This window comes from Pezoporus wallicus, unplaced genomic scaffold (assembly GCF_028554395.1).
Source record: "Pezoporus wallicus isolate ANWC-B61680 ecotype Strahan unplaced genomic scaffold, APGP_CSIRO_Pwel_v1 contig_9161, whole genome shotgun sequence".
NCBI lineage: Eukaryota > Metazoa > Chordata > Aves > Psittaciformes > Psittacidae > Pezoporus > Pezoporus wallicus.
In genome coordinates this window covers 1-11,221 of record NW_026642936.1, presented here as the reverse complement: position 1 = coordinate 11,221, position 11,221 = coordinate 1, and the positions used below count along the sequence as shown (strand labels likewise).

General features: G+C 60.4%; 1 pseudogene; it reads left to right on the top strand.

Moving 5' to 3' along the window:
- Window positions 1-9,589: 9,589 nt before the first annotated feature.
- On the top strand, window positions 9,590-10,292 carry LOC130611956 (adhesion G protein-coupled receptor L1-like; annotated as a pseudogene).
- The last annotated feature ends 929 nt before the right edge of the window (window positions 10,293-11,221 follow it).

Genomic DNA, 11,221 nt, shown 5'->3' with positions numbered 1-11,221 from the left:
TGTGTGACCATGTGCACACACATGTCCTGGGGCACATGCATGACCATGTGCATACATGTGACTGTGCGCATACACATGACCGTGCACACACGCGTGACCGTGTGCATACACGTGACCGTGTGCATACATGTGACCGTGTGCACACACGTGACCATGTCCATACACGTGCCCGTGCGCACACACGTGACCATGTGCACACGCGTGACCATGCGCATACATGTGACCGTGTGAATACACGTGACCATGTGCACACACGTGTCCTGGGGCACACACGTGACTGTGTGCACACGCGTGACCATGTGCTCACACATGACCGTGTGCATACACCTGACCTCTTACATGTGTGTTCTCGTGCACGTGTGACCTGGTGCGTCCTTTTACACACATCTCCTTTTACACACGTGTCCTTTTACACACATCTCCTTTTACACACGTGTCCTTTTACACACGTGTCCTTTTGCACACGTCTCCTTTTACACACGTGTCCTTTTACACACGTCTCCTTTTACACACGTGTTCTTTTACACACATGTCCTTTTACACATGTCTCCTTTTACACACGTGTTCTTTTACATACATCTCCTTTTACATACATGTCGTTTTACACACGTGCCCTTTTACACGTGTGTCCTTTAACACCTGTGTCCTTTTACACACATCTTTTACACACGTGTTCTTTTACACACGTGTCCTTTTACACACATCTCCTTTTACACACGTGTCCCTTTACACACGTGTCCTTTTACATACATCTCCTTTTACACACGTGTCCTTTTACACACATCTCCTTTTACATACATGTCATTTTACACACGTGTCCTTTTACACACATCTTTTACACACGTGTCCTTTTACACACATGTCCTTTTCCACACATCTCCTTTTACACACGTGTCCTTTCACACACATCTCCTTTTACACACGTGTCCTTTTACATACATATCCTTTTGCACATATGTCTTTTTACACATGTGTCCTTTTACACACTATGTGCACACATGTCCCTTTAAACACGTGGCCTTTTATACACATGTCCCAGGGCACACACGTGTCCGTGTGCACACACGTGTCTTTTTACACACATGTCCATGGGCACGCATGTGCTCAAGTGCACGCGTGTCCTTTTGCACATGTGTCCATGTGCACATACGTGTCCTGATGCACGCGCGTGTCCCTGTGCATACACGTGTCCTTTTCTACATGTGTTCTTTTACACACGTGTCCCTGTGCACACACGTGTCCTTTAGCACACATGTCCATGTGAGCACATGTGTCCTTTAGCACATGTGTCCCTGTGCACGTGTCCGTGTGCACATGTGACCATTTACATACGTGTCCATGTGCACACGTGACCATTTACACGTGTCCATGTGCACACGTGTCCCTGTGCTCATGTGACCATTTACACATGTGTCCATGTGCACACATGTCCCTGTGCACACGTGACCATTTACACACGTGTCCCTCTGCACACATGACCATTTACACACATGTCCCTGTGCACATGTGACCATTTGCACACATGTCCATGTGCACATGTGACCATTTGCACACGTGTCCATGTGCACACGTGACCATTTACACACGTGACCATTTACACACGTGACCATTTACACATGTGTCCCTGTGCACACGTGACTCTTTACACACGTGTCCCTGTGCACACATGACCATGTGCACACGTGACCATTTACACACGTGTCCCTCTGCACACATGACAATTTACACACGTGTCCCTGTGCACATGTGACCATGTGCACACGTGACCATTTACACACATGTCCCTGTGCACACATGACCATTTACACACGTGTCCCTGTGCACATGTGACCATTTACACACATGTCCATGTGCACATGTGACCATTTACACACGTGTCCCTGTGCACATGTGACCATTTACACACGTGTCCCTGTGCACACGTGACCATTTGCACACGTGACCATTTACACACGTGTCCCTCTGCACACATGACAATTTACACACGTGTCCCTGTGCACATGTGACCATGTGCACACGTGACCATTTACACACATGTCCCTGTGCACACATGACCATTTACACACGTGTCCCTGTGCACATGTGACCATTTACACACATGTCCATGTGCACATGTGACCATTTACACACGTGTCCCTGTGCACATGTGACCATTTACACACGTGTCCCTGTGCACACGTGACCATTTGCACACGTGACCATTTACACACGTGTCCCTGTGCACACGTGACCATTTACACACGTGTCCCTGTGCACACGTGACCATTTACACACGTGTCCCTGTGCACACGTGACCATTTACACATGTGTCCCTCTGCACACATGACCATTTACACACGTGTCCCTGTGCACACGTGTCCCTGTGCACACGTGACCATTTACACACGTGACCATGTGCACACGTGACCATTTACACACGTGACCATTTACACATGAGACCATTTACACATGTGTCCCTGTGCACACGTGACCATTTACACACGTGACCATTTACACACGTGTCCCCGTGGCCCCCATTGGCGCCGCAGCCCCCCCCACCCCCCCCCTACCCCCCCCCCCCAGCACCCACGTGTGCAGTGGGGGGGCCGTGCCAGGCTGGACCCCAATGTGGGGGGGGGGGGGGGGGGGGGGGGGGGACCCCCATTATGGGGGGGGGGGGGGGGTGGGTGCATTGAGGTCAATGGGGGCCCATCCTGGCGCGGCCGCTGTGTTCCCCCCCCCCCATGCAGAGACGCCCCATTGGGGGGGGTGGGGGTTGGTTTTGGGGTGTCTCTGCCCTGGGGGTCCCCGTTGTGCCCCCCCCCCCCCGTTCTCTCCCCACAGCTCTAACCCCCCCGTTTCTCTCCCCCAGCCTCTCTGCAGCCGGCGCCGGACAGCGGGGACCCCCCCTGCACCCCCAAACTGAGGGGGGGTCCCCCCAACCCCCCCACTCCCGGGGGGGGGCTCCCCCCTTTCCCCCCTTCCCCCCTTCCCCCCTCCCCCCCCCCCCCCCCCCCCGTGTCTCTGTTGCGTTCGACCAATCCTGGCGGGGGGCCTGGGGGGGGGGGGTTGGGGTTTTGGGTCCCCCCCCAGGGAGAGCTGCCCCCCCCCCCCCATCGCAGGGTGCTCCCAATAAGGGGGGGTCACGGGGGGGCACAGATGGGGTCACCCCCCCCCATCGCCCCTCTTCCCCCCCCTTTGAACCCCCCTCTGTCCCATCCCACCCCCACCCCCTGACAAGGGCTCCCATCCCCCTCCCCCATATCTCCCCCTCCCCCCCCCGACCCCGGGGTCCCCAATGTCCCCCCCCCCCCAAGGGTTGGGGTCCCCCCGGCCGCTCATGAAACCGCTTCTCTTTTCTCTCCTGCTTCTCGCTGCCCCCCCACCCCCCACCCCCCCGGGCCCTGTGTCCATCCCTGTTCCCTGTGTCCCCCTGTCCCCCCCCCATCCCTGCATCTGCCGCTGCATCCATCCCTGCGTCCACCCCTGCATCCATCCCTGCATCCATCCCTGCGTCCATCCCTGCGTCCATCCCTGCATCCATCCCTGCGTCCATCCCTGCATCCACCCCTGCATCCATCCCTGCATCCATCCCTGCGTCCATCCCTGCATCCATCCCTGCGTCCATCCCTGCATCCATCCCTGCATCCATCCCTGCGTCCATCCCTGCATCCATCCCTGCATCCATCCCTGCATCCATCCCTGCGTCCACCCCTGCATCCATCCCTGCATCCATCCCTGCATCCACCCCTGCATCCATCCCTGCGTCCATCCCTGCATCCATCCCTGCATCCATCCCTGCATCCATCCCTGCGTCCAACCCTGCATCCATCCCTGCGTCCATCCCTGCATCCACCCCTGCATCCATCCCTGCGTCCATCCCTGCATCCATCCCTGCGTCCACCCCTGCGTCCATCCCTGCATCCATCCCTGCGTCCATCCCTGCATCCATCCCTGCGTCCATCCCTGCATCCATCCCTGCGTCCATCCCTGCATCCATCCCTGCGTCCATCCCTGCATCCATCCCTGCGTCCATCCCCGCATCCACCCCTGCGTCCATCCCTGCGTCCATCCCTGCATCCACCCCTGCGTCCATCCCTGCATCCATCCCTGCGTCCATCCCTGCATCCACCCCTGCGTCCACCCCTGCATCCATCCCTGCATCCATCCCTGCGTCCATCCCTGCGTCCATCCCTGCATCCATCCCTGCGTCCATCCCTGCATCCACCCCTGCATCCATCCCTGCATCCATCCCTGCGTCCATCCCTGCATCCATCCCTGCATCCATCCCTGCGTCCATCCCCGCATCCACCCCTGCGTCCATCCCTGCGTCCATCCCTGCATCCACCCCTGCGTCCATCCCTGCATCCATCCCTGTCCATCCCTGCATCCATCCCTGCATCCATCCCTGCATCCACCCCTGCATCCACCCCTGCATCCATCCCTGCATCCATCCCTGTCCATCCCTGCATCCATCCCTGCATCCATCCCTGCATCCACCCCTGCATCCATCCCTGCATCCATCCCTGCACCCACCCCTGCATCCATCCCTGCATCCACTCCTGCATCCACCCCTGCATCCACCCCTGCATCCATCCCTGCATCCACCCCTGCGTCCATCCCTGCATCCATCCCTGCATCCACCCCTGCATCCATCCCTGCATCCATCCCTGTCCATCCCTGCATCCATCCCTGCATCCATCCCTGCATCCATCCCTGCATCCATCCCTGCATCCATCCCTGCATCCATCCCTGCATCCATCCCTGCACCCACCCCTGCATCCATCCCTGCATCCACCCCTGCATCCATCCCTGCATCCACTCCTGCATCCACCCCTGCATCCACCCCTGCATCCACCCCTGCATCCATCCCTGCGTCCATCCCTGCATCCATCCCTGTCCATCCCTGCATCCACCCCTGCATCCATCCCTGCATCCATCCCTGCGTCCATCCCTGCATCCACCCCTGCATCCATCCCTGCATCCATCCCTGCGTCCATCCCTGCATCCATCCCTGCGTCCATCCCTGCATCCATCCCTGCATCCATCCCTGCGTCCATCCCTGCATCCATCCCTGCGTCCATCCCTGCATCCATCCCTGCGTCCATCCCCGCATCCACCCCTGCGTCCATCCCTGCGTCCATCCCTGCATCCACCCCTGCGTCCATCCCTGCATCCATCCCTGTCCATCCCTGCATCCATCCCTGCATCCATCCCTGCATCCACCCCTGCATCCACCCCTGCATCCATCCCTGCATCCATCCCTGTCCATCCCTGCATCCATCCCTGCATCCATCCCTGCATCCACCCCTGCATCCATCCCTGCATCCATCCCTGCACCCACCCCTGCATCCATCCCTGCATCCACTCCTGCATCCACCCCTGCATCCACCCCTGCATCCATCCCTGCATCCACCCCTGCGTCCATCCCTGCATCCATCCCTGCATCCACCCCTGCATCCATCCCTGCATCCATCCCTGTCCATCCCTGCATCCATCCCTGCATCCATCCCTGCATCCATCCCTGCATCCATCCCTGCATCCATCCCTGCATCCATCCCTGCACCCACCCCTGCATCCATCCCTGCACCCACCCCTGCATCCATCCCTGCATCCACTCCTGCATCCACCCCTGCATCCACCCCTGCATCCACCCCTGCATCCACCCCTGCATCCATCCCTGCGTCCATCCCTGCATCCATCCCTGTCCATCCCTGCATCCACCCCTGCATCCATCCCTGCATCCATCCCTGCATCCATCCCTGTCCATCCCTGCATCCACCCCTGCATCCACCCCTGCATCCATCCCTGCATCCATCCCTGCGTCCACCCCTGCGTCCATCCCTGCATCCATCCCTGCATCCATCCCTGCGTCCACCCCTGCATTCATCCCTGCATCCATCCCTGCATCCATCCCTGCATCCACCCCTGCATCCATCCCTGCATCCATCCCTGCGTCCACCCCTGCGTCCATCCCTGCATCCATCCCTGCATCCATCCCTGCATCCATCCCTGCATCCATCCCTGCATCCACCCCCGCGTCCATCCCCGCGTCCACCCCTGCATCCACCCCTGCATCCATCCCTGCATCCAACCCTGTCCATCCCTGCATCTGCCCCTGCATCCATCCCTGCATCCATCCCTGCATCCATCCCTGCATCCATCCCTGCGTCCACCCCTGCATCCATCCCTGCGTCCATCCCTGCATCCATCCCTGCATCCATCCCTGCATCCATCCCTGCGTCCACCCCTGCATCCATCCCTGCGTCCATCCCTGCATCCACCCCTGCATCCATCCCTGCGTCCATCCCTGCATCCATCCCTGCGTCCACCCCTGCGTCCATCCCTGCATCCATCCCTGCGTCCATCCCTGCATCCATCCCTGCGTCCATCCCTGCATCCATCCCTGCGTCCATCCCTGCATCCATCCCTGCGTCCATCCCTGCATCCATCCCTGCGTCCATCCCCGCATCCACCCCTGCGTCCATCCCTGCGTCCATCCCTGCATCCACCCCTGCGTCCATCCCTGCATCCATCCCTGCGTCCATCCCTGTATCCATCCCCTGCATCCATCCCCTGCATCCATCCCTGCATCCATCCCTGCGTCCATCCCGGCGTGCATCCCGGCCTCCATCCCTGCGTCCATCCCTGCATCCACCCCTGCATCCATCCCTGCATCCATCCCTGCGTCCATCCCTGCATCCATCCCTGCATCCATCCCTGCGTCCATCCCCGCATCCACCCCTGCGTCCATCCCTGCGTCCATCCCTGCATCCACCCCTGCGTCCATCCCTGCATCCATCCCTGTCCATCCCTGCATCCATCCCTGCATCCATCCCTGCATCCACCCCTGCATCCACCCCTGCATCCATCCCTGCATCCATCCCTGTCCATCCCTGCATCCATCCCTGCATCCATCCCTGCATCCACCCCTGCATCCATCCCTGCATCCATCCCTGCACCCACCCCTGCATCCATCCCTGCATCCACTCCTGCATCCACCCCTGCATCCACCCCTGCATCCATCCCTGCATCCACCCCTGCGTCCATCCCTGCATCCATCCCTGCATCCACCCCTGCATCCATCCCTGCATCCATCCCTGTCCATCCCTGCATCCATCCCTGCATCCATCCCTGCATCCATCCCTGCATCCATCCCTGCATCCATCCCTGCATCCATCCCTGCATCCATCCCTGCACCCACCCCTGCATCCATCCCTGCATCCACCCCTGCATCCATCCCTGCATCCACTCCTGCATCCACCCCTGCATCCTCCCCTGCATCCTCCCCTGCATCCATCCGTTCGTCCCCCCCTTCATCCATCCGTTTCCACCCCTGCATCCACCCCTGCATCCATCCCTGCATCCATCCCTGCGTCCATCCCTGCATCCACCCCTGCATCCATCCCTGCATCCATCCCTGCGTCCATCCCTGCATCCATCCCTGCGTCCATCCCTGCATCCATCCCTGCATCCATCCCTGCGTCCATCCCTGCATCCATCCCTGCGTCCATCCCTGCATCCATCCCTGCGTCCATCCCCGCATCCACCCCTGCGTCCATCCCTGCGTCCATCCCTGCATCCACCCCTGCGTCCATCCCTGCATCCATCCCTGTCCATCCCTGCATCCATCCCTTCATCCATCCCTGTCCTTCCCTGCATCCATCCCTGCATCCATCCCTGTCCATCCCTGCATCCATCCCTGCATCCATCCCTGCATCCACCCCTGCATCCATCCCTGCATCCATCCCTGCACCCACCCCTGCATCCATCCCTGCATCCACTCCTGCATCCACCCCTGCATCCACCCCTGCATCCATCCCTGCATCCACCCCTGCGTCCATCCCTGCATCCATCCCTGCATCCACCCCTGCATCCATCCCTGCATCCATCCCTGTCCATCCCTGAATCCACCCCTGCCCTGCTTCCATCCCTGCATCCATCCCTGCATCCATCCCTGCATCCATCCCTGCATCCATCCCTGCATCCATCCCTGCACCCACCCCTGCATCCATCCCTGCACCCACCCCTGCATCCATCCCTGCATCCACTCCTGCATCCACCCCTGCATCCACCCCTGCATCCACCCCTGCATCCACCCCTGCATCCATCCCTGCGTCCATCCCTGCATCCATCCCTGTCCATCCCTGCATCCACCCCTGCATCCATCCCTGCATCCATCCCTGCATCCATCCCTGTCCATCCCTGCAGCCACCCCTGCATCCACCCCTGCATCCATCCCTGCATCCACCCCTGCGTCCACCCCTGCGTCCATCCCTGCATCCATCCCTGTCCATCCCTGCATCCACCCCTGCATCCATCCCTGCATCCATCCCTGCGTCCACCCCTGCGTCCATCCCTGCATCCATCCCTGCATCCATCCCTGCATCCATCCCTGCATCCATCCCTGCATCCACCCCCGCGTCCATCCCCGCGTCCACCCCTGCATCCACCCCTGCATCCATCCCTGCATCCAACCCTGCATCCAACCCTGCATCCATCCCTGCATCCATCCCTGCATCCATCCCTGCATCCATCCCTGCGTCCACCCCTGCATCCATCCCTGCGTCCACCCCTGCATCCATCCCTGCATCCACCCCTGCATCCATCCCTGCGTCCACCCCTGCATCCATCCTTGCATCCATCCCTGCATTCACCCCTGTGTCGCCATCCCTGTGTCCCCCCTTCTCCATCCCTATACCATCACCTATGCCTACCCCACTGCTGCATCCATCCCGGCATCCATCCCTGTCTCCATCCCCATGTCCCCCTTCTCCATCCCTGTGTCCCCCCTGCTCCATCCCTATATCTGTGCCTATGCCCACCCCATCTCTGCATCCATCCCTGTCCCCATCTCTATGTCCCCCCTTCTCCATCCCTATACCCACACCTATACCCACCCTATCCCTGCATCCATCCCTGTCTCCATCCCTATGTCCCCCCTTCTCCATCCCTATACCAACACCTATGCCCACCCCATCCCTGCATCCATCCCTGCATCTATTCCTGTGTCCCCATCCCTATGTCCCCCTCTTCTCCATCCCTATGTCCCCCCTTCTCCACCCCTATGACTATGCCTATGCCCACCCCACCGCTGCATCCATCCCTGCATCCATCCCTGTCTCCATCCCTATGTCCCCCCTTCTACATCCCTATACCAACACCTATACCCACCCCATCCCTGTATCCATCCCCATCTCCATCCCCATGTCCCCCCTTCTCCACCCCTATACCCACCCCTATACCCTCCCCATCCCTTCATCCATCCCCGTCTCCATCCCCATGTCCCCCCCCACCCCTATATACACCCCTATGCCCACCCCATCCCTGCATCCATCCTGGCATCCATCCCCTTCTCCATCCCTGTCCCCATCCCTATGTCCCCCCTTCTCCATCCCTATACCCACCCCTATACCCACCCCATCCCTGCATCCATCCCCGTCTCCATCCCCATGTCCCCCCTTCTCCATCCCTATACCCACCCCTATACCCACCCCATCTCTTCATCCATCCCCGTCTCCATCCCCATGTCCCCCCCTTTCCACCCCTATACCCACACCTTCCCCCCCCAACCCCCCAAACCCCACATCCCCCCCCCCCCACCCCACAGTCTTCGTCTGCCCGGGCCCTTTACAGCGCATCGGCGCTGCCACATCCAGCCACGAATCACCCCCCAAGCCGGCGCCTGGTGCCGGGACCCGCTGCAAGCCGGCGAACGCCTCTGCGTCCTTCCTTGGCTCCCTACCGCACCGACACCCTCACCGAATACGCCTCTTGGGCCGACTTCCAGACCGGCCGCCACACCACCACCTACCGCCTTCCCCACCGCGCCGACGGCACCGGCTTCGTGGTCTACGACGGCGCCGCCTTCTACAACAAAGAACGCACCCGCAACGTGGTCAAGCACGACTTACGCACCCGCATCAAGAGCGGCGAGGCCGCCGTCGGCGCCGCCAACTACCACGACACCTCGCCCTACCGTTGGGGGGGCAAGACCGACATCGACCTTGCCGCCGATGAGGACGGTTTGTGGGTTATCTACGCCACCGAAGCCAACGGCGGCCGCTGGTCTTGAGTCATCTCCAACCCTTACACCCTCCGCTTCGAAGGCACTCTGGGAGACCGCCTACGACAAGCGAGCCGCTCGGACGCCATGGCTTGCGGCGTGCTCTACGTCTTGGAGGAGCGTCTACTTGGAAGACGACAGCGAACGCGCCGGCAACGCTTTGGTCTACGCCTTCGACACGCGGCGCCGGCGCGGGGCAAGCTTTGGCCGTGCCTTTCCCAACCCTACCAGTTCGTGCGTCCGTGGGGTACAACCCCCGCGATAACCAGCTTCTACGTCTGGAAAACAACCACTTTGCTGCGTTACGCTCGCCTTCGGGGCCCACGCAGGGGGTTGCTGGTGAGCAATGGGGGGGGGGGGGGAGGACTTGGGGGGCACGGTGGGGTTGTTGGGGGGGGGCTTATTGGGGTTGGGGCACTTGGGGGGCCAGAGGTGATGGGAGGTTTCTATGGGGCACTTGGGGGGTGCCAGAGGTGATGGGAGGTTTCTATGGGGCACTTGGGGGGATCCCAGAGGTGATGGGAGGTTTCTATGGGGCACTTGGGGGGCCCAGAGGTGATGGGAGGTTTCTATGGGGCACTTAGGGGGGGACAGAGGTGATGGGAGGTTTCTATGGGGCACTTGGGGGGTGCCAGAGGTGATGGGAGGTTTCTATGGGGCACTTGGGGGGTGCCAGAGGTGATGGGAGGTTTCTATGGGGCACTTGGGGGGATCCCAGAGGTGATGGAAGGTTTCTATGGGGCACTTGGGGGGTGCCAGAGGTGATGGGAGGTTTCTATGGGGCACTTGGGGGGATCCCAGAGGTGATGGGAGGTTTCTATGGGGCACTTGGGGGGGGACAGAGGTGATGGGAGGTTTCTATGGGGCACTTGGGGGGCCCAGAGGTGATGGGAGGTTTCTATGGGGCACTTGGGGGGATCCCAGAGGTGATGGGAGGTTTCTATGGGGCACTTGGGGGGCCCCAGAGGTGATGGGAGGTTTCTATGGGGCACTTGGGGGGTGCCAGAGGTGATGGGAGGTTTCTATGGGGCACTTGGGGGGCCCAGAGGTGATGGGAGGTTTCTATGGGGCACTTGGGGGGTGCCAGAGGTGATGGGAGGTTTCTATGGGGCACTTGGGGGGTGCCAGAGGGAGGTTTCTATGGGAGGTTTCCAGAGGTGATGGGGCACTTGGGGG